Source organism: Petaurus breviceps, unplaced genomic scaffold, assembly GCF_028583685.1.
Source record: "Petaurus breviceps papuanus isolate PSGF00001 unplaced genomic scaffold, PetGlider_PUasm1.0 181, whole genome shotgun sequence".
Taxonomy (NCBI): Eukaryota; Metazoa; Chordata; class Mammalia; order Diprotodontia; family Petauridae; genus Petaurus; species Petaurus breviceps.
The window spans coordinates 3159918-3184207 of NW_027185784.1; the positions used below are offsets into that span (position 1 = coordinate 3159918).

At 39.4% G+C, this 24290-nt stretch overlaps 1 long non-coding RNA gene and 1 pseudogene across 2 annotated transcripts in view; both read right to left on the reverse strand.

The window, feature by feature from the left end:
- Positions 1–24290, reverse strand: part of LOC138160419 (uncharacterized) — a 106045-nt gene that overhangs the window by 15234 nt on the left and 66521 nt on the right. The gene's annotated exons all lie outside the window — the stretch shown is intronic.
- LOC138160417 (large ribosomal subunit protein eL29-like) lies at positions 5711–6549 on the reverse strand (annotated as a pseudogene).

Sequence of the window (24290 nt, forward strand, 5' to 3'; positions counted from 1 at the left end):
TTCCCCCCAGGAGTTCCCAGACTCCTCTTCATTGCTGACAGTAATCATTTTCTGTTTTCCCCTCCTCAGAACTCAATCCTGGCATTAACTCTCTCCCTGCCACCTACTGCCTACATTGGCTGCCTTTTTAATACATCCCAGGTCAGCTTAAGTCCTGCCCTGAGAAAAGAAGCCAGCTGTCCCTAAAATGTCAGGGGGTGCTATTAGTTTGAGCCCTGGAGTGTCCTTTTACTTTGGTGACTTTGTTTGTTCCCACTTAAGGGTGAATGATCTGTTACCAGGGTAAAATGGCTCTCTAGGAGGGCTCTTTGGGAAGGTGCTGGCAACTTTACAGGTCAGCATTCTTTTTTCTTATAGGTCAATTTTTGCTCCTGGGGAATATAGTTCTCTATTTAAAATCCCACCCCAGAAATTCTGTCTGTTAGCATGAAAGAGATAATTTTGTGGAGAACTTTAGGGAAACAGGGTCAGACAAGTCTAGGGAGAAGAAAGAAGGATTGAGGCCTATACAAAAAAAGAATAAAAAGCCTGCCATATAACCAGAACGGGGAAAAAGGGAATATTTAAATCTTCTTTCTTCTTCAAACCAATAATGATCCTCCTTCTTTCCACTTTTTCTCCTCCCTCCTCAGAAAGAGAAGTGAGAAGGAAAAAAAAACAAAAAAGATTAGACATGGAGAGAAGAAAGAAGGGCAGGAGGTCCAGCTTTTACAGATTGACAAAGATTTATAGACTCTCCAAGTGGAGACCTTTAAGTCTAAATTATACTTGAACAGGAATTCTCTTTAGAACATCTCTGACAAAGGGAGCATCCAGCTTCTGCTTGAAAATTTCTAGTGATTAGGAATTTACAGTTCCAATGCAGCAACACCATTCCACTTTGGGGGCAGTTTTCCCTTATATTAAACGGTCTTCTGCTGCCAAGGACAACAAGTCTAAGCATTCTTCCACATGAAAGTCCTTCAGACACTTGAACATAGCTGTCATGTCCTCTGCCTTCTCTTTTCTAAGCTCAATAGTCCCAGTGCCTTCAGCTGGTAGTCCTCCTTATCCTTGCTATGATCATTTGGATGCATTCCAGTTAATCAAGGTCTTCTTTTTAAAAAAAATTAATTTAATATTTTATTTTTCCCATTTACATGTAAAAACCATTAACACTTTTTTTTCAAATTTTGTGTTCCAAATTTTCTCCTTCCTCCCCTCTCCTCCTCATTGAGAAGGCAAGCAATTTGACATAGGTTATATATGTGCAGTCATGTAAAACATATTTTCATGTAAGTCATGTTATGAAAGAAAACAAAGACAAAAAACGCAAGAAAAATAAAGAAATAGTATGCTTTCATCAGTATTCAAACTCCAGTTCTTTCTCTGGAAATGGACAGCATTTTTATCATAAGCCCTTTAGAATTGTCTTAGATCATTGTATTGCTGAGAATAGCTAAGGTATTCATAGTGGATCATCATACAATATTGCTGTTACCGTATACAGTGTTCTCCTAGTTCTACTAATTTCACTTTGCATCAGTTCATGCAAGTCTTTCTAAGTTTTTCTGAGAGTATCTTACTTGTCATTTCTTATAGCACAATCATATTCAATCACAATCATATATATCACAACTTGTTCAACTCCCCAATTTATGGACATTCTCTCAATTTCCAATTTTTTTCCACTACTAAAAGAGTTGCTATAAATATTTTTGCACATATAGGTCCTTTTCTTTTTTTTTAATGTCTTTGGGATACAGACCTAGTAGTGGCATTGCTTAGTCCAAGGGTTTAATATGGTTATATAACCCTTTGGGCATAGTTGCAAATTGCTCACCAGAATGGCTGAATCAGTATGCAATTTCACCAACAGTGCATTAGTGTCTCATTTTTTCCACATCTCTGCCAACATTTGTCATTTTCATTTTCTATCATATTAGCTGATCTGATAGAGTGGTGGCTCAGAGTTGTTTTAATTTGTATTTCTCTAATTAATAGTGATGTTAGAGCATTTTTTCCATACGAGTATAGAGAGCTTTGATTACTTCATCTGAAAACTGCTTATTCATATCTTTTGACCATTTCTCACTTGAGAAATGGTTCTTATTTCCATAAATTTGACTTGGTTCTCTACATATTTGAGAAATGAGGGCTTTATCAGAGAAAGTTGCTGCAAATTTTTTTCACAGTAATGATTACTAATTTTGTATTTACCTCCATCCTATTTTCCCTATTTATCCTACTTTCTCTCTCCTTTCACCCTGTCCATTCTCAAAAGTGTCTACTTCTGACTTTTATCTCCTCTAATATACCCTCCCTTCTATTAGCCCCACCCTTTTCCCCTTTCCTTCCTACTTTTCTGTATGGTGAGACAGATTTCTACACTCAACTGAGTATATATATATATTATTCCCTCTTTGAGCCAATTCCAAAGAGAGTAAGGTCCACACATTCCCCTTCCTCTTTCCTCCATCTTCCCCTCTATTATAAAAGCTCTTTTGTGCCTGTTTTATGTCAAATAATCTACTACCATTCTATCTCTCTCCCTGTCTCCCAGTGCATTCTTCTTTCTCACCTATAATTATATATTTTTAGATAACCATTCCATTATATTCAACTCATACCTGTGCCCTCTGTCTATGTATACTCCTTCTAACTGCCCTAATAATGAAAAAGTTTTTAGGAGTTACAAATACCATTTTCCCATGTAGTTTAAACTTATTGAATCCCTTGTGATTTCTCCTTCCTGTCTTTCTTATGCTTCTCTCAAGTTTTGTATTTGAAAGTCAAATTTTCTATTCAGCTCTGGTATTTTCATTAGGAATGTTTGAAAGTTTTCTATTTCATTGAATATCCATTTTCCCCCTGAAGGCTTATACTCTTTTGCTGGGTAGGGAATTCTTGGTTGTAATCTTAGCTCTTTTGCCCTCCATAATATCATATTCCAAGCCCTCTAATTCTTTAATGCAGAAACTGCTAAAACTTGTGTTGTTCTACTGTGGCTTCATGATATTTGAATTGTTTCTTCTTGGTTGCTTGCAATATTTTTTCCTTCACGTGGTAGTGATGGAATTTGGGAACATTCCTGGGAATTTTCATTTAGGGATCTCTTTCAGGAGTTTGATTGGTGGATTCATTCAACTTCTATTTTGCCCTGTGGTTCTAGAATTCAGGGCAGTTTTCCTTGATAGTTTCTTGAAAGGTGATGTCTAGGCTTTTTTTTTTTTATCATGGCTTTTGGGTAATCTTATAATTCTTAAATTATGTCTCCTGGATCTATCTTCCATGTCAGTTGTTTTCCCAAAGAGATATTTTACATTATCTTCTATTTTTTTCATTCTTTTGGTTTTGTTTTATTGTTTCTTGGTTTTTTGTTTTTTTTTTTTGCTTTTTGGAGGGCAATTGAGGTTAAGTGACTTGCCCAAGGTCACACGGCTAGTTTTTGTGTTAAGTGTTTGGGACCGGATTTGAACTCAGGTCCTCCTAACTCCAGGGCTGGTGCTCTATTCACTGTGCCACCTAGCCATCCCTGTTTTATTGTTTCTTGATGTCTCATAAAAGTCATTAGCTTCTACTTGCCCAATTCTAATTTTTAAGGAATTATTTTTTTCAGTGGGCTTTTGTACTTCCTTTTCTGTTTGGCCAATTGTGCTTTTTAAGGCAGTCTTCTTTTCATTGTATTTTTTGTCTCTTTTAACATGTGGCCTATTTTGTTTTTCAGAAGGTGGTTTATTTTCTTCAGCATTTTCTTGTGCCTCTTTTACCAAGCTGTTGACTCTTTTTTCATGATTTTCTTGTATCATTTAAGTTTTCTTCCCATTTTCCTCCTCTACCTCTTTCTTGAATTAAAAAAAAAAATTGAGCTTTTTCATAGCCTGAAGCCAATTCATGATTTTCTTTGAGGCTTTGGATTTAGGAGTTTTGACTTTGTTGTCTTCTGAGTTTCTGTTTAGATCTTCCCTGTCACCATGGTGACTTTGTATAGTAAGGATCTTTTTCTGCTCTTTGCTCATTTTTCTAGCCTATTTCTTGACTTTTAACTCTATGCTAAAGTGTGGATTTGCTTTGCTTTGTGAGTGACCAAAAGAACTCTTTTCCACTCTGGAATTGTGATCACTAGCTCTGGGTGTGACTGTTCCTCCTCACCTTGGGACTAAGACCCAGGACTGCAACCCAGATCCAAGTATGGGCAGTGAAAGAGTCCTGCCCCTGGTGCCAGCAATCTGTAATCTCCTTCTGATCAGTTACCTGACCCATTTTCTGTCTGTGGGCTGAGAGGTCTGGAAACCACCTCTGCTGCCACTGATTCAGTTGCCTCCAGGATTTACTCCTGGTTTGCTGGTGCCTGGTCTGCACTAGCATAGCTTGTGCTGAATGGTGCTCCATTCTCACCCTGGCTCATTGTCTTGGGCTGGAGAATTTTTTTCACTTGGTCCTTTTGTGGTTTCTGCTGCTCTAGAATTTATTTTGAAGAAATATTTAAGGTGTTTAAAGGGGTTTTGGACAGAGCTCAGGAGAATCTCCACCATCTTGACTCCACCTCTTCTAGTCAGGTTTTTCTTAAAATGAAATATTGAACACAGTACTCTAGAAGTGACCTTACCAAAAGGTCAAAGTACAGTGGATGACTTCCCCTAATCCACACTTTTCCTTCCCCATCAGTTGTTTTTGATAGTGGATGCTTTACAGTTTCTTCTATTTGTTAATAATTTTATTTCGTCCTACTATTTCTTGCTCCCTTGTGGAGTTATTGATTACTGTTTGGTCTGTTCTAATTTTCTGGAGTATATTTGCTTAGGTAAGGTTTGCCATTTTCTATTCTAAGCTACTTATTTTCCTTCTAATCCTTACTGCCAGAGCTTTAATTTATTTTTTTCTCTTCTGTATTTTATCTAGGTATCCCTATAGTATTCGTCCATTTTCTTCCTATTAAGTCTCAGTTTGCTCTTGTAGAATTACTCTCTCCTTCAGTATTGGATGTTAGGGATAGCTCTGTATTTATAATAATTCTTTATACGATTGATGTTCTTCTGTTTATTCATCTCTCCAGCCTTAGTTCCTGAGATGGGACTTTGTGCTGTGGAGAGACTCTGTCCTGATTGTTTTTGATCAAGTCAACCCTGCTCAGTCCAGACCTTGATCACCTGGGTTGCTGTACTTACCTTCAGCTCCCAGGTTATATCTCTGATTGGTTTTAGGGACTCGTCTCTGAAGAAGGCTAATTTATTTTAGGAACCTTAGGGCCCTCTCTGTCACCTCAGGACAGAGTATTAAAGGTCTCCAAGCCACTGGGCCTGGGGATTCTGGTCTGGGCCAGGGTATGCTGAACCAAATTCATGCCAGCATATAAAAGTTGATCATTAAATATTCAATGTAAGAATTTACACCTCAGAAATTAGTAAATGCTCCAAAGCAGAACTCGGTTTATGATTTTGATAATTATACAGATTTTAGAAAGTATGGGAGAAAATGTTATTTATGCAAATAAAGTTCCAGACTCTGAGAGCTAGTTGTTAGACATTTACAAGTATACCCTTGTCCCAAGATACTACCACAGCCTCATTGTTTGCTCTAATTCCACATCACTCCCAAAATATGGGACATAAGTCTCCAATCACCTTTGGCCTTTCTTCTGTAATATAGTCTTAGAGGCTACAGATATGTCTCTGGCCTTTATCTGAATGTGCTGAAAGATTTATTTCTTGTTTGTCTGTACTGGCATGTCTTTTCTTTTTTTTTTTTATTTATGACTCACCATTTTCTTTATTTGTACAAAATAGTGAATAATCATACCCTGGCTGGGGAAAAAAGGGAGTTTTAGCTTTAAACAAGTCCTTCTGTTCTGAAGCATCTATTTTGAAGGCTTGGGACCAGCAGCTTTAGCCCCAGCATCTTTGGGTTTGGACTTGGCAGGCTTAGCAGCCTTAGAATCAGACTTGGCTGCCTTGGGATCGGACTTGGCAGCCTTGGAATCAGACTTGGTGACCTTGGGGTCAGAATTGGTGGCCTTAGCATCAGATTTGGTGGCCTTGGGCCAGATTTGGTAGCCTTGGGATCTGACTTACTGACCTTGGCGGCAGACTTGGCAGCCTTGGGGTCAGTGGGCTTGGCAGCCTTGGGGTTAGTGTGCTTGGTAGACTTGGGGTCAGTGGTTCTGGCAACCTTAGAGTCAGGCTTTGTGATCCTGGAGCCTGGACGTTTGATGCCGATCCTAGGACCTGGACGCTTGGTAGCCATCTTGTGGCCAGCATGCCGGGCGCTGGCCTTGGGGATCTTGTGCCTGAGGAGCTTGGCTTTGGAGGCCTTGGTGCTCAGGGCCTTGATGGCCTCTGCTTGGGCCTTGATGGTTTTGGCGTTGATGGCCTGCATCTTTTTCAGCCCCTTCTTATTGTGTTTCTTGGCAAAGCGCATATTTCTCAGAAACTTGGGGTCAACCCCTTTCAGAGACTTGTATCTCTGTGACCTAGGTTTCTTGATGCCATTTCTGTGCCATTTTCATGATTGGTTGTGAGTGGTATGGTTCTTAGACTTAGCCATCTTTACACCGCAGCCGGTGCTAACAGGCACTCCTGGCATGTCTTTTCTACGGGCATTTAGGTGGCTCAGTGCATACAGTGCCAGGCCTGGAGTCAGAAAGACTCATCTTCCTTAATTCAAATCTGGTCTCAGACACTTACTTAGCTGTGTGACCCCCTAAGTAAGTCACTTAACCCTGTTTGCCTCAGTTTCCTTATCTGTAAAATGAGCTTGAGAAGGAAATGGCAAACCACTTCAGTACCTTTGCAAAGAAAACCCCAAATGGAGTCACAAGGGTTGGACATGACTGAACAACAACAAAGGTGCAGTAGTAGAAAGGGCAACAAACCTAGTCAGGAAGACCTGAGTTCAAATTTGGACTCAGGCACTTACTAGTTGTGTGACCCTGGATGAGTCACTTAACTGTATTTGCCTCAGTTTTCCCATCTGTAAAAAGAACTGGAGAAGGAAATGGCAAAACCATTCCAGCATCTTTGCCAAGAAAACCCCAAGTGGAGTTACAAAGAGTTGGACATGACTGAAATGACTGAACAACAACAAAAATGTTAGTAAGTTCTTCCTTACACTGAACCTAAATCTGCCTCCCTATAAATCAGTCTATGGATCCTATTTCAGCACTCTGTAGCTACAAAGAATAAGTAAAATTCCTGTCCTACAACACGATCCTTCATATATCTGAAGACAGCTGTAATGGCCCCATAATTCTTCCCTTTTTCCAGTTAAATAACCACAATTTCTTCAACCATTCCAGAACACTCACCAGGCTGGTTGCCCTTCACTATATGTACTCCATTTTGTCAATGTCTCACTTCAAATGGGCTATTCGGCACTGGGTACAATACTCCAGATGTGGTCTGACCAGCACAGAATGAAGGCTGCCTTCCCTGCTGTGAACATTGCACTTCTATTGATGCAGCCTAAGATTTGAATTAGCTTCATATTGAGATAGCAGTCAACTGAAATCCCCAGGTCTTTTTCACATAAAAAATGCTGTCTGCCCATGCTTTATATCCCCCAAATACTCCTCATTCTGTTTTTACGAGGTTGAGTTTTAACTCTTAAGTTCAGAGCCGCACATCTATCTCGATTAGATTTCTTGTTAATTCTAGTGCTTTAACCCTTTTGAAAGCTTGTTGAAACCCTATTGTACCATATACCACCTATTAGCTATCCAACCTAACTTTTGGTCAGTTGCAAATTTAATCATCATGTTCTATTTATTTGAGTCCTTTGCAGAGATTTTGAAAAAAAAAATGGAATGTTACCAGAGACCTTCCAGTTGGAAATTGATCCATTATTCAAAATGTGGTTTATTCAACCAGCAGTAAATCTGCCTAACTGTATACTTCATTTACTGAAGGAGGGAGACAGCAATGGTGAGCAAATCTGACCTCAAGGAGTTTATGGCACAGTAAGAGAAATGGCATATGTACAAGTAGCTATAATAGAAAATATATTGTAATAAGTGTGTAAGTTAGGTGTGAATAAGCTGCTATGAGGATTTTTACAGTAAGGAGATCACTTCTGGCTGAAATGATCATAGGACTTAGTCTTGGAATAGGACTTTAGTGAGCATATATATATTTTTTAACTCCCTCATCTTACGGATGAAGAAATGGAAATCCAGAGAAATTTAATGATTTAACTGAGGTCAAATAGGTCTTAATTAGCAGATGCCAGATTTAAACCTCAGGTCCCCTGATCTCAGATCCAGAGCTCTTGTTTTCATCTTGCTGATCTAGAAAGATAATTCAATTTAATTGAATTTGACAAGTATTAATTAAGTACTCCCTACATTCCAAGAACTGTACTAGGTTCTTGGGATCATGAAACTGTAAGTATAAAAAGGCAAACAACAGAACAGTCCCAAGCCTTCAAGAGGGTTACATTCTCCTGGGAATCATGGATCAGGTGGTATATGATATGGGTCTAGAAGAATGGGTAGGGTTTCAATAGTCACAGATGGGGTGAAAGCTGTAGAAATAGGGGACAGGGTAAAAAAAATTTTTGGAGGCAAAAGATTTCAGACATGTTCGGAGTACACTGAGATTTTTTATTTGGCTGGAATACTTTGGGAAGACTAGTATGGGATAAAGCTGAAAATGGAGACCATAGCCAAAATGTGGAGACTTATAGTGCCAGTCTCCTGTTCTAGGCCACAGGCTTTGTGCTGGCATTGACCTTACGGCTCATCTGAAAAATTCTTTCTAGCCTGGCTTCTTCCTTCCATTCCAGCTTTATTACGCCTTACTCCCCTCCACATACTCTACAATCCAACTGCCCAAGCCTACTTGCTATTCCTTGCATACAATGCTCCATTTCCCCATCACCATGACTTTTCACTGGTCATTTCCCATCCCTGGAATGCTTCGTTTATTTCCTAGCCTCCTTGAATACTCAGCTAAAATCCTTCATTCTGCAAAAGGCCTTTTCAGATCCTTCTCATTGCTCATGCCTTCCCTCTGATATTACCTTCCATATACTCTGTACATAGCGTGTATGTACATAATTCTTTGTGTGCTTTCTTTCCCCTTAGGGTGAGCTCCTTTAGCAGAAAGACCATGCTTTTGCCTTTATCTGTATCCCTAGCACTTAGCACAGAGCTTGGTGCAGAGTAAACACAATCAATTATTTTTTTACTAACCTGCATCTAATCCAATTTCCTCATCTTACAGATGAGCAAACTGAGTTCCATAGAAGTTAAGTAACCTGCCAAAGGTCACACAAGGAGTAAATGTCAGAGCCAGGATTTGAAACAAGGTTTTTGGATTCCAAATCTAGTTCACTTTCTACCACACTATGTTGGCTTAAGGAGTTTTACCCTTTATTATTAAGCAAAGAAGAACTACTGAAAGTTTTTGAGCAGAGGAGTGACATAATTAAAAGTATATATTAGGAAGATTAGTCTAATAATAACATGTAGGAATGGATTAAAGGGTAAGAAACTAATGGAAGGGAGACAAGTTAAGAGAGTATTGTAATAGTTAGACAAGAGATAGTAAGGGCCTAAGCTAGGGAGGTCAACTTATGGGAACCGTAAGGAGGGGATGAACACTAGGTATATTTCAGAGGTTGAATTGACTGGATTTCATGATTGATTGGACATGATATATAAAGTCACAGATGGCTCTAAGGCTATAAGCCTGAGTGAGTGAAAAGATAGTTTAGCCTTTTGGATAATTGACATACATAACATTACTACAATGACCAGTCAGGTAACTATCAAAAAAGGAAATAAGATTATTTTGGTATTACTAGACTTTAGTGAACCCATGCTGACTCCTTGTGCTTACTACTTCCTAAGAATTGTTTCTGTTCTGACCAGAAACTCTGAGGGTCTTCCCTTCCCTGACTGATTCTTTTGTGAAGGCAAAATAGACTATCTTTCACCTCAATTCTTACCTAGCCTTTAACTACTGAATGGGTGTTGCCTCAGACAAACTGAGTCCTGGGAATGACCTTAGCTTAAAAAGACCAATGTCCCCCACTGAATCCTGGGTTATTGGCAGTCATCTGTATCTATGTCTTCCCCTCAACTCTAATGACTCTGGAGGAGAGAGTAGGGCTAATGACTTTGCACAGCTCTGCCTCACTTAAATCCAGTTCACTTGAAAGTCAAGACATCACCCTCTTGATGTCATTGGTCCTCTTTGAGAACAAAGGATGAACAACTTCCTAAGTTATTACAAATCATCTATTTGATAATCTATTTTATAATTGTCCCAGGATCCAACAACAAGCTTGCTAATTCATAGTTTCCAAAATATCCATTTTCCCCTTTAAAAAATTATATCGTAATTACCCATATCTAGTCTTCTGATACCTTTTCAATAGCCACAATTCTTTAAAGAGATATGGTTCTATGACCAAATATATAAATTCTTTCAGTACAATTGAAACAAAATAGTATTTGAGTAGTTCTGTTTTACATGGCATTTGTTAACATTCTTGGATCATCTAAGCAACCTATGCATTTATTTCTTCTTTCTTCTCTCTCTGAGAATAGTTGTAAAAAGTCCTTTTCTGTTTTTGTTGTTGTTGGCACTTCTTTTTTTCACACAAGTTAGCTCCTTCTGGACTTTAGCCTTTCTATTTTTACAGTTCAGTGCTGCTCTTTTGTATTCATCCTGGGTTATGTGCCCTCCCTACATCTTTTGTTTGTGCCCTTTTAAAATATGAGCTCATCAGAGAAATTCCTATGAAGTCACATTGGAGTTTTTCTATGTCTCTTTTTCTGTACTCCTCATGCTTATTTGTCATTGTGTTGTCGAAATTTCATTTTTCTTAAAGCCTTCCTCTTGAACTGTCTTCCCTTTCTGAGTGACCATAGTTATCTTGACTATTTACCTTTGGAAATCTATTCTTTTAGAGTACCTAAGAAGCCCAGCATCCTTTTACCTGCCTATTCAGAATGTCAAACCCGTAGATTCAAAGGGACCTTAGAAGTTTGAGTCTGTCCACTTTATTTTCTAGACTGGGAAAATGAGGCATAGAGAGCTTAAGTGATTTACCAACAGACAAACAGCTAGTAAGTGTCCAAAGTGGGGTATAAACCTCAGATCCTCTTGACTCCAAGTCCAGGGACCACCCCCTACACTGCATTACCTCACATGATATTCCCACTTTTATTCCAAGGCTCTGGTTGCTATTGATTCATAAACTGGTTCTCTGTTTCTTGGGACTGAGTTCAAAATAGTTTTCTTAATTCCTTTCTTAACCTTTAAAGAGATGAAATTTTTCAGCAAGCCCTACCAAAAATTTGTCACAGGCTCTACTTTTTTAGCAGAATAAAATTTCCATTGTCTTTCATAAACCAACTATGTGACCTTGACCAAGTCCTTTTTTCTCTTTTGGCCTCAGTGTATTCAGTTTTAAATAATGGAGTTGAAATAAAAGATCTAAGCCTCCTTCCAGATCTGAGTCTAGCAACATATGGATGGTTGAATTTCTCATTATTAAAACCTCTCATTTCTGTTCAAGTTGTAAGATTTGCATTAAGAAATGATGTCCAAATCCTCTGTGTGTCTGGGTTGTCTACACTATACTCTCATAGGAACTTCAGTCCTGATTCTCATTCTCTGAAATGCTTATTGTCACTCTTCCACTTCAGTTTACATATTCTTTAACTTCTGTCTTTGCCTTTAAAAAAAAAAAGCTAAAGAGCCTTCTTTTAAACAAGGTATATCTTCAATTTCTGTATTCACTTTACAGCCATTTTTAAAGTACCTACTACATGCAAGATTCATCTTTCTGAGTTAAATTCTGGCCTCAGGTACTTACTAGCTGTGTGACTCTGGGTAAGTCACTTATCCCTGTTTAGCTCAGTTTCCTCATCTGAAAAAGGAGCTGGAGAAGGAAATGGCAAGCCACTCCAGGGTCTTTAGAAAACCCCAAACAGGGTAATGAAGAGTCAGACACAAATGAAACAAAGAACAATAACAAATGTGCAAGCCACTGTGTTAGGTACAAGGGATATAAGATTTATAGTTACAGACTCTGCTCTCAAGGAACTTACAATAAAATAGGAGAGAAATATGTGTATAAAACACAACTGTGGATAAAAGGGAGAATGAGGTCAGTTCAAAGGTCAGTCCAGATTGAGAACTGTAAGAAATCTGAGGAAAGAAGGAAACAAAGATCAGGGGAAGTCTTTATCGAGGTATCGGCACGTGACCTGAGCTATGAAGGAAGGGAGGTACTTCAGCAGATGGAGAGGGAGGGGGTTCCAATCTAGGCATGTCCTATTATGTGAATAAAGGAGTAGATATGGGAGAATATAGTTTGAGAACAGGGGATAGAGAGCAATCAATCAAAAGCATTTATTAAGCTCTTACTATTTACTAGGTGCTGTGCTAAGCCCTGGGGGATACAAAGAAAAAATAAAAACCTTCCCTGTCCTCAACAGGTTTCTATTCTAATGATATGGGGGCACGGAGGGTGTTTTGTTTTTAGTTTATTATGGGATGAGAAAGGTAAATCAGAACCATATTATGGATGGCCTCGAGTGCTAACATCATCTCATTCACGCTTTTCTGTCCAAAACTATACTCTGTGTCCCTGGTTGGTGCACTTCCCCTTATCTAGTCTTGGTCTCAGTCCCTGCACAAACATTTCCAGCCATCTCCATGCCATACTATATGCTTACTTCCCCCTTTCCAACTCTAGCTACCTGTGTTATATTCCCATATTAAAACAAAAACTTTCTGAGGACAGTATCTACTTGTCTTGCTTGGACTGTGTATCTCTAGTACTCAGAACAATGTCTGGCATATAGTAAGTGATCAGTAAATGCTTTTTCATTCATTCATTCATTGTCTCTCTTGGCATCCCTGCCAATCCCATCTTTCTCCAATCCACCTTCTACACACTTGCAAAATTGCTATTCTTAAAACATATTTGGTTTTGTCATTTTCCTGCTCAAGATGCTCTGGTGATTTTCAATTGCTTTTAAGAGAAAATATAAGCTCATTTGTTTGGCATTTAAACCTCTTCCAAATCTGGCTCCTACCTGCTTTTTTCCAGGTTTATTGCACATCAATCTCCTTTACACACTCTAGGCTCCAGCCAGCTGGCTTACTTTCTGTTCCTCGAACACAACATGGCGTCTCCCTTCTGGCTCCATTTCTGCATGGTTAGCCACCTGCCTCAGGAGTGCAGAATGAGAACAGGGAAGAGAACTCTCAACCACCCCATTGGAGCAGCATGGAGCAGTGGATACAACACTGTGTTTGGAATCAAGAAGGACTGGTTTCGAATCCTGCTCAGACACTTACTAGGTGACCCTGGACATGTTGTTTAACCTTTCTGTCTCAGTTTCCTCTTCTATAAAAAGAGAGATTTGGACTTGATGAGTTCCAGTTCTAAATTTATAATCTGGTGACTTTGGAAGTTAAAAAAAAACTCTGATGTCTCTGATAAAGGCCTCATTTCTAAAATATACAGAGAATTGAGTCAAATCTATTAGAATAAAAGGCATTCCCCAGTTGATAAATGGTCAAAGGATATGAACAGGCAGTTTTCAGAGAAAGAAATTAAAGATATCTATAGGCATATGAAAAAATGCTCTAAATCACTATTGATTAGAGAAATGCAAATTTAAACAACTCTGAGGTATCACATCTCATCAGTCAGATTGGCTAAGACGACAAAACAGGAAAATGACAAATGCTGGAGAGGATGTGGAAAAATTGGAACCCTAATTCATTGTTGGTGGAGTTGTGAACTGATTCAACCATTCTGGAGAGCAATCTGGAACTATGCCTAAAGGGCTATAAATGATTTCATGCCCTTTGACCTAGCAATACCACTTCTAGGGTTGTATCCCAAAGAGATCATAGGAGTGGGAGGAAGACCCATATGTACAAAAATATTTATAGCAGCTCTTTTAGTGGTGGCAAAGAATTGGAAATCAAGGAGATGCCCATCAATTGGGGAAAGGCTAAACAAGTTGTGGCATATGAATGTAATGGAATATATTGTGCTATAAGAAATGAGGAGCAGACGGACTTCATATTTACCTGGAGAGGCTCATACAAACTGATAGTGAGTGAGAAGAGCAGAACCAGGAGAAATCTGAACATAATTACAGACACAATGTATATGTGATGACCAGCTTTGATAGACTGGACTCTTCTCAGCAATGCAGGGTTATAAGACAACTCTGAAAGACTTATGATGGAGAGAGATTTCAGAGAAAGAACCAGAAAGAACAGAGTTTGAATGCAGATTAAAGCAAATTACCTGCTCTCTTTCTTTTTCTTGTTTGGTTTTGTTTCCTCTTTCCCATTGTTCATTCCAACTGTTACAATCCTTCTTTATAACCTGACTAATGTCTAATGTGAAAAGTATTTGCAGATTCTATACTTGATTGCATGCCGCCATGGGGGAGGGGGAGAGGAGAAGGAAGAGAAGAAAATTTGAAATTCAGGGGATTGTGGAACTGAATCTTGCAAACTAAAAGTAAATAAGCAAACTAATAAAGATGAAAAAGCGGGCAGCTAGGTGGTGCAGTGAATAGAACACCGGCCCTGGAGTCAGGAAACCTGAGTTCAAATCCAGCCTCAGACACTTAACACAAATACTAGCCGTGTGACTTGGGCAAGTCACTTAACCCCAATTGCCCTTCAAAAAGCAAAAAATAAAATGAATAATAAAAATTAAAAAAATAAAGACAAAAAAATCCAAGTATGAAGGGAACTAGTGATGAGAAGACAAGAAGTAATGATACGGGGGTGTAAGAGGGTATTGTGGTAACAATTCAGCAAATTTTGAATGGTCCTGTAAAACTTCTGAAATATTCCAGGAATCTTTTCCCAAGATTTGAATGTTTCTTTTCAAGTAGGACATTTCCTGTGATGTAGTTTCATCTCTAGTTCTCCTATCAGCCCTGCTAGTTGCCACCTAACCTGTTATATTGGAAATTTATGAAGTACTACAGCTTTATTAGACATATCGCTAACCCACTGAGGTATCCAATTTTAAGAATATTTCCTGGAACAAATCCTATGAGATACTGCTCTGCATGCAGAGAACACTCAGTAAAATCTATCACTTATGGGCATATGCAATAATGTCCCAGAAAAAAAAGAAAAAAGAACGACATAGGAAAATCCCCTCAACATTCCTAAAGAAAGACTACCTTCATCCTGTGAAAATGAAATGCCCCCAAAGTCCTCTTTGTTAACGGGTCTCATGTTGCTAGGAAACCAGCTTCAGATATCTCCCTGATTGTGTTTCCAGTTCTATCCTGTGAGGACTCAGGCTTCTTCACTAATTCCCCAAGAATTTCAGACTTCTTCCACTTTTGCCACTTGCCTGATTATTAATTTGGAGGCTCAAACCCCGGCATCCCAAGGGAGAATCTTAGCTCATGGCTTCATACTGTGGGAAGATTCTGTGCCTGGAATGGAGTCCCCGTGGCTAGCAGCCTGGGACCACACCATGCAGGCTAACACACTGTTGGTCATTCTATTACCTTAGACTGTCAGTTAAAAACACCAGAGTCTAAAAGCTATATGGGATACCAACTGAGCCTTGTACAGGAGGGATACAGAAAGCATGCTGGGGCACAGAGTGCCATCTACTGCCAGGGCACAACTGTTTTCTGCTTTCTGTCTTTTAGGCAATGAAATAAACATCTCTCTTTTTAGAGAATAAATTCCTAAAGTTGTTAGTCCAATAACAGTCCTAAACTAATAAAAAAAATCCCCAATATTTACACACTACTTTAGATAATAACAACATGGAGACCTTGTGGAACACTGAAAAAATACACTGGATTTGGAGACAGAGGACATGCATTGGAATCCAGGTTCTGCCACTTATTACCTATGAGCCTTAAGCAAGTCAGTCTTTCTGAGCCTCAGTTTCCTTCTCTGTAAAATTGGATCAGATCATCTCTACTGTCTCTTCCAGTTCTATTTTTATGGCCTTAAAAATAATAATAGCATCAATAATAAGATAGTAGCTCCTGTTTATAGAATGCTTTACTGTTTACAGGCTACTTCCCTCGTAACAATTTTATGAGGTAGTCAGAGTGACTCCTATTTGCCAGGAATTGTATGAAATGCCAGGGATAAAAAGGAAAACAAAAGTAGTGCTAGCCTCCAAGGAGGGGGAAGATAGCTATAGAGAGAAATACATATTTTTATACCTAAATATATTTGTATATTTATAAGCCTATAAATAACTAGGTACAAACAAGATACACATACACACATAGAATAAATAGAAGAAAGTCTCAGAGGGGAAGGCTCTAGGTGCTGGCTTCTTGGCGAAGTCGAGATCTGGATTAAGCCTTGAAGGAGGCCTGGAAAGCCATGAATGATCATGTTCAGTTTAGAGGGGATCTCAGATGAGGTGAAATGACTTGCCCAAGGTCATACAGCTATTAGATGGCAGAACTGTGATCCAATATATTAATCAAATCTTCACAACAATCCCTGAAGGCAGACTGTGCAAAGAGTACTCTCCCTATTCTACAGAAGAGGGAACCTAGGTGAAATATCTTGTTTAGTGTCAGGAAACTAGTTAAAAGCATGGCTGAAACTCAATCCCAGGCCCTCTGCCTCCAAGTCCAATGCTCTTTTCATCGCATTAAATTTTGGGGAGTAGTGGTGAGAAGGGGGAAGGTGAGAAGAAGCACATTTCAGGTTATCTGTAAGGCACTCCCGACGACGAGGGCACATCAATATACGTTAAATAGCAAGACATTTCACTGCTATCTAGCTAATAATGGAAATGAAAGCAGAAGAGGACAGAATAATAATTAAGGCTACCTTGCATTGTGTCAATGAATACCAATCTGCTCATCACTGCACCTGGAGAGAACCAAAAGGCTCATTGCTTTTCTCCAGCATTTCTCTGATACGAACAAATAAATTGGAATGAGACTGTAAATACAGAACACTCTAATTTAGCCAAACTTGTTTATCTGATGGAGTCATTGGGGCTAGAACAAGGAGCACATTTTTCACTATTCAATATTGATCCTAGAAAGCAATCCTGAATAAGTGAGTCAAGCCTTTGAGGTGTGTGTGTGTGCGTGTGTGTGTGTGTGCTTATATGTGTACACATATACATGCAGGTACGCGTACACATACTGTACACATGTATGTGTATATACACATGCTGTAAATACACAGCACATGCCTGCATACACACACAAACCTATACATATATACATGTATGTATATGTGCATATACACATACACGTACTATATATATTAATATATATGATAAAAATGAATAAGAAGATCAAAAGAGAGTAGAAAGATCCTATGTAACCTGCTTTTTCTGATGGGAGAGAAGAATGCAACAGTGTTAGCTCCTGTACTCATGGCTATGTGGACAGAGAATTGCTTGTGCATTTTAAGGTATAGGCATTTGTACAGCTTTATTCTTCACTCAGTACATGCTATCCAAGCCCAACTCAAGTCTTTGCATCCTTGAACAGACGTATATAACATTACAGGCCACCCTTAGGAAAATGCAGAGACATATCCTCATGCATTCCTCTGTCCCCATTTCCTTTGTTCTAGGCCTTGACCAGATCCATTTCTTTTCATTGCCACCTTAATGGTGAGATTCCTTTGGATAGATTTTTCTTTGTAGAAGAATACATTCAAGTCTCTCTTTGGGTGGTTTCTAAATGAAGGTTCACTGCAAATGTGAAACTCTACTGTTTAATATGCTTTCCAATGTACAATCTCTCTCATACCCTTAGGACCCATGATCTCAGTCTTATCACAACAAAAACGGATGCACAGCCCAATCCAGCTATTCTCCTAACAATGAAATGGCACCACTAGGAAACCTTTGTTAGTGCTTCCTCTACAATTCCCAGTGCCCATTCTGTGGTCACTCGTGGAGTTTTGAAAATTAACAATCCAATTAAAAGAATAAGCACAAGGTTTTCCAGTACATTGGATAGATTGTGAAAATACACAGATAAGAACTGAATGGACTGAGAAGGCAAAGATGATTTATGATGCACACAATAGTAGGTAAAAACTATTGTACAGAATATTAAATCCATTGAAATCACAAATACCAATTGATGAATCAGCATGCATTTATTGACTCTTATACAAAAACACAAACAAAACAGTTTCTGTCCTCAAGGGATATAAATGCTATTGAGAGAAACTATACGCTCTGTACAACTAAGCAACAGTCTTTTTAAAAAAAGTTTTTATTTTTTCATAGCATTTTTTTGTAATTACAGAGAAAGACAATTTTCAATATTCATTTTCTGAAAGATTTTGAGTTCTAATTTTTTCTCCTTCCTTCTTTCCCCTCCCTGCTCTCCAAGACGGCGAGCAATCTGATATAGGTCATACATGCAAGCAAAGGTCTTTTGAAAAGCCTTCTCCACTCTCTGTGTGTGGGTCAGTGGGACAGTGGCTCAGTGTTTGGCTAAGGAACTTTCTTCTCACTTTCAAAGTTAAATGCCAGTGGGTGGGGGCTGAAATAGTGACTGGCTGTGCCAAGGTAACTAGGTGCATAGTCCCTGCTAATCTGTAACCAGCTTGGAATTTTTCTGTGGTTGATACTTGAGCGTCTTTTCTGAGCTAAAAAGCATTAAAGATGTTCAAATTTCCTATGCTACGCTAGCTCTTGGGAATAGATTCATCACATTGTACATCCCAGTTTTTTTGTGCTTATACATCAAAGCACTAAAGCTTTCAAGATAAATTATTCAGTGAGGATTTAGTTTGCATTTATTGCTTTTGAATACAAATGAGAAGCTAGGAAAATGATGATGACTTATTTCTACAGCCTATTTTCAGGGGGAAAAGGATAGGTCAACTTAGCCCCCAAAAGTGGTTGGCACTAGAGTCAGTGAGAAATTGTCCTTAAAATAATAATAGCTCACATTTATATGGCGCTTCATTTTTGAAGGGCTTTTTTTTTTTTTTTTTACGAGAGCCCTGGGAGGAAGAGAACCATGGGATTGAGTCATTTTCCAGTGTAACAAGGACCATGGCCAACTCTGGAATCAGGAAGGGTTCAGGTCCAAAGTGAGTTCTGGAGTGTGACAAGTGTGACAAATGTGAGCCTGGGAGAATTGTAGCTTCTTATTGCCTCCTGGAAACTCTCCAAAGTTGCACAATTTGTCCATCTGCATCAATGGAGGGAATTTCCTTACATTGGTGAAGTCACACTACTAGATTCCTTCTCACCGCCACAAAATGTGTTAGTGTCTTCTTTTTTTTTTCGAGGGAGGAAGGCAAGGCAACTGGGGTTAAGTGACTTGTCCAAAGTTGCACAGCTAGTTAAGTGTCAAGCGGCTGAGGCCAAATTCGAACTCAGCTCCTAAATCCAGGGCTGGTGCTTTATTCACTGCTCCACCTAGCTGCCCCTCAGTATCTTTTCTAAACTTTTATTCTCCCCCCCCAGCTTCAAATATGGTGTTCTTCACAAAATAAGTACTTAATAAATGTCTGTCACACAGCCAGGATGTGTCTGAGGCAGGATTTGAACTCAACTCCTTGAAACTCCAAGATCAGTGGGTACTGGAGATAATAAAAATAATTGGAGCTCCTAGTGGTGAGAGCTCCCATGAACTGATGGTGTGGATGATGATGCTAACAATCACAGTAATAGGTAGCATTTAAATAACGCTTTGGGCAGCTAGGTGACACCATAGTTCATAGGGGGCTGGGCCTGGAGTCAGAAAGACTCATCTTCCTGAGTTCAAATTCAGCCTCAGACTCTTAACTAGCTGTGTGACCCTGGGTAAGTCACTTAACCCTGTTTGCCTTAGTTTCTTTACCTGTAAAATGAGCTGGAAGAAGAAATGGCAAACCACTTCTAATATCTTTGCCAAAAAAAAACCTCAAATGGAGTCACAAAGAGTTGGACATGACTGAAAATGACTGAATGACATCATCTTCAACAACAAAATAGCACTTTAAAATTTTCAAAGCACTTTACACATTTTATCTCATTTGACCCTCACAAAAACAAGTGTAATTATCATCCCTAATTACAGATAGGGAAAATGAGGCCAATAGAGGTTAAGTGACTTGCCCAGGGTCACACAGCTAGTAGTATTTGAACTCGGGTCTTCCCAGCTCCAAGACTAGCACCTTGTCCACTACATCACCTAACTGCTTGTGTAAGTTGTCTACATGCCTAGATAATCACAGGAAACACTGGGACAAAACTGTTTAACTCTGCTAACCGAGCACTTTATGTTTTGCAAAACACTTCCTCTATCTCATTTGACCCTCACAACGTTGTGAGATAGTTGTTATTTTTAGCTCTATTTTACAGATGAAGAAACTGAGACAAAAAAAGATTAAGTGACTTGCCTAAGGTCACACAGCTGGTAAATGTCTGCTCTGTATTTGAACCAAGGTCTTGCTGACTCCAAACTCTATACTCTAGCCACTGTAGCACCTGGTTGTTAGTAGTGGTAGTCCTTCCATATACTACAGTTTGAGGCAGGAATGAGGGATTTGGAGGAGGAGAGGACCCAGACTTGTGATAGCATCAGCGAAGTGAACTCCGTGTGAAGAGATCCATAGTTTGTCTGAAATTTATAGTTTAGGGGCAATTAATTAATTAGCTAATTAATTAACACTTAATTAAGTGATTTGCCTAGAGTCATATGGCTAGCATGTGTCAAGCACAGATTTAATCTTGGTTTTTTCCAGTTCCAAGATCAGTTCTCTATCCATTGTGCTGTTCCTCAGTCATATAAGACATGTTTTTTGGGAGAGGGGATTCAAAATCTGTGATTTTGTCCCAGTGTGGACATTTACTCCACTAATGCCAAATGGTACCTTCTTTGTACCTAACTGGGGAAGCTGTGGAATTTAGAAGGGAGCATAGACACAGGTGGCAGGTTGTCATTCTTAGTGTTGTTCAGTTGTGTCCAACTCTTTGTGACCCCGTTTGGGGGCAAGGACACTGGAGTGGTTTGTCATTTCCTTCTCCATCTCATTTTACAGGTGAGGAAACTGAGGCAAATAGGGCTAATGACTTGCCCAGGGTCATACAGCTGCTAAGTGTCTGAGGCCAGATTTGAACTCATGAAGATGAGTCTTCTTGATTCCTGGCTTAGGACTATCCATTGTGCCACCTAGCTGCCTGTGTTGCCACTCTACTAGAATACTGGAAGATTTACTTTCACCTTCTGATGTTACTGGGGTTGTTATGGGGGATTGCTTGCAATTGTCTAGTGGTATTTGTCTAAGAGCAATAAGGAACAGCCAGGATTCTTGCATTTGACATCTGGAGGTGACTGGAAGCCAACCTGAGTGTTCTATTAGTGTGAAAGGACAGAGAGTGATTGAGTGAGGAGCTTGGGAGCCTTGGCCAGGCACTTTGGGACTCATCATGAGAAGAGAGAAAAACTAAGAGTGATCAAGATAGAGAAGGCCCGGACCATTACACTGCATTTCTGGCAAGAAAATAATAATAAAAATAAACAATAACAATCGTTATAATAATAACAGTAGTGATAATTAGTATTTCTATAGTGCTTTACAAATATTATCTCATCGGATTCTTACAACAACCCTGGGAGGTGAGTGCTAGTATTATTATTATTCCCATTTTAGAGATGAGGAAACTGAGACTTAGAAAGATTAATTGACTTACCCAGGGTCATACAGCTATAATGTGTCTGACGCTGGGTTCTAACTCAGTTATCCTTGATTTTAAATCAGACTTTGTGGTTTAGAGAATGGACTGAGAGAAGAGACTGCACAAATATAGGACTGGTAATATGGTTGAGAGTACTTTCCTATCCCCCCCCCCCAAGTACACAGAACATGAATAGACAAAGGAAGCAAAATTCTAAGTTGTCAGATTTTGTATAGTAAAAATAATCTGAATCATAAGCCACAGTGAAGTGAACCTCTAGGTTGCTGCTTTGGAAAAGGGGTGCTTAGAGGAGGGGGACTGGGTAGTTCAATAGTTATGCCAGTAACAGCACAGAGGCAAACCTCCCTGCCCCATTTCCCCATTTGACCTAGGATGGGTTGGTTGGGGTGGCCAGTGGAAAAGCAGAAGTGCTCTGAGCCCATGCAGCTAGGGACGGCAGGCTTTCCCAGTGTTGTCAGCTCTAGAAACGCTGTGACTTGTGCTTAACTCATAAAAATCTCAGGGCATCTGTCTCGCCAGTGTGGTTGCCTCTCCATATAGGATGAGAAAGGAAAACACAGACAGACAGGATGGGATGGAGGAGCAGCTATTATAGGGCCTCATTCTTCAAGGTGTGATCAGAATGGGCCCAACAGGCAGCTTAGGAGCACAGTGGACAGAGGAAGACCTGGCTTCAGTCACTGCTCTCTGTGTGACCTCATGCAAGTCATTTAACCTGTATGCCTCAGTTTCCTCAAATGTACAAGGGGGATAATAATAGCACCTACCTCCTAGTGTTGTGAGGAACAAATGACCAAATATCTGTAAGGGGCATAGCACTCCTAGTACCTAATAAATGCCTGAGTACTTCTAACAGGAGTAGACAGGTTCTGATATGGGGGCCTGGGGCTCTTGGCCAGATGGTGCAGGAAGTACTTATCCAGGTCTGAGGAGACATTCAGGAAACACCCTTCCCCAAGGGTGAGAGAGGCACATTTCAAGACTCCTCCCACGATTCCACTCCATCAACAGCAGCTTAAATATTAAAAAAAAAAAAAACAAACCCTGAAAGGCTGCTAGTGGACAAAACTTGTCAGTGGGTGTGAAAGAACTGATCAACTTTCTCCCAGCCGCACTGATGGGTCAGAGAGACCAGATTGAGAACAACAACATAAAAAAGAACTCTAAATTTAGGCCTCCGCTTGGATTCTTTGGCCAGAAAGAGGGACTGAAGGAATGACTGAGTAGTTCATAGGATTTCTCAGTCCTAACTGAAGTAAGGAGGATAAATTAAATAGGAAATTAAGAAAAGACTGGACAAGAAAGCTCTTGGGTAATTAATCAGACTTTTGCTTCTCTTATTCATCAGCCCAGGAGGAGACCGGGGAGCAGCAGCCCATTTCCCCTAGCTCATAGGAATCCCTACAAAAGCAAAGTGGTTTCCTTTCTGTTATGTGAAAGATGGGGTTACCTCTGCTTCCCCAGGGAGAGAAGGGAAAAGACGGCCTTTGGATTCCCCTCGTAGTCAACTTCACTTGACTCAAGCCTCTGGACTTCTCCTCCTTTCCATCTGCTTTGCCCTGTTGGTAAAGCCTATATTCCAAGAGGCCCTACTCTACCCATTGGTGACTTTTTGCCCCAACAGCTACAGGTGTTGCCCCTTCCATGGGAAGATTTTTTCTCCATCTTTCACTATTGCAGGGGTACCTATAAATGGGAAAAGATCTCTCACAGTTTATTTAGTTGTCAGAGTACAGTTATGAGTGGTTTGGAAATAATTGGAAAACAGTTTTGGCATTGTGAACAAGTGTAAGGAGACATGGTAGTTGAGTACAGACTTTGGGAACCTCAGTGGTATAGTTTGAGATTTGTCCTGAGGATGGAGAAACTGTCTAAAAGTAAGTGACTGACTGAGTGTATGGATTTAATCAGTATTATAAAAGAAAGGATATATCTTCCCTCTATTTCTTAAGAGAGACAATACATATGCCCAAAGGGCAATCAAACTGTGTATGCCCTTTGATCCACCAAAACCACTACTGTGTCTATATCCCAAAGAGATCATCAAACAGGGAAAAGGACCTAAATGTGCAAAAATACTTATAGCAGCTCTTTCTGTGCTGGCAAAGAATTGGAAATTGGAAATTGATTCTCATCAATTGGGGAATAGTTGAACAAGTTGTTACATATGATTGTGATGGAATACTATTGTGCTATAAGAAATGATGAGCAGGTAGATTTCAGAAAAACCTGGGAAGACTTACAGGAACTGATGCAAAATGAAGTAAGTAGAACCAGGAGAATATTGTACACAGTAACAGCAATGTTGTGTGATGATCAACTGTGATTGACATAGCTCTTCTCAGCAATACAATGATCCAAGACAATTCCAAAAAACTCTTGTTGGGAAATACCATCCACATCCAGAAAGAGAACTGATCGAGTCTGAATACAGATTACAGCATACTATTTTCACTTTTTTCATGTTTTTTCTTTTGTTCTGCTTCTTTCATATGGAAATATATTTATACGATTGCACATATATAACCTATATCAAATTGCTTGCCATCTTAAGGAAGGCAGGGAATGAAAGAGAAAATTTAGGCCTCAAAATTTTATAAAAAATGAAAGTTAAAAATCATCATTTTGTGTAATTGGAAAAAATAAAATAC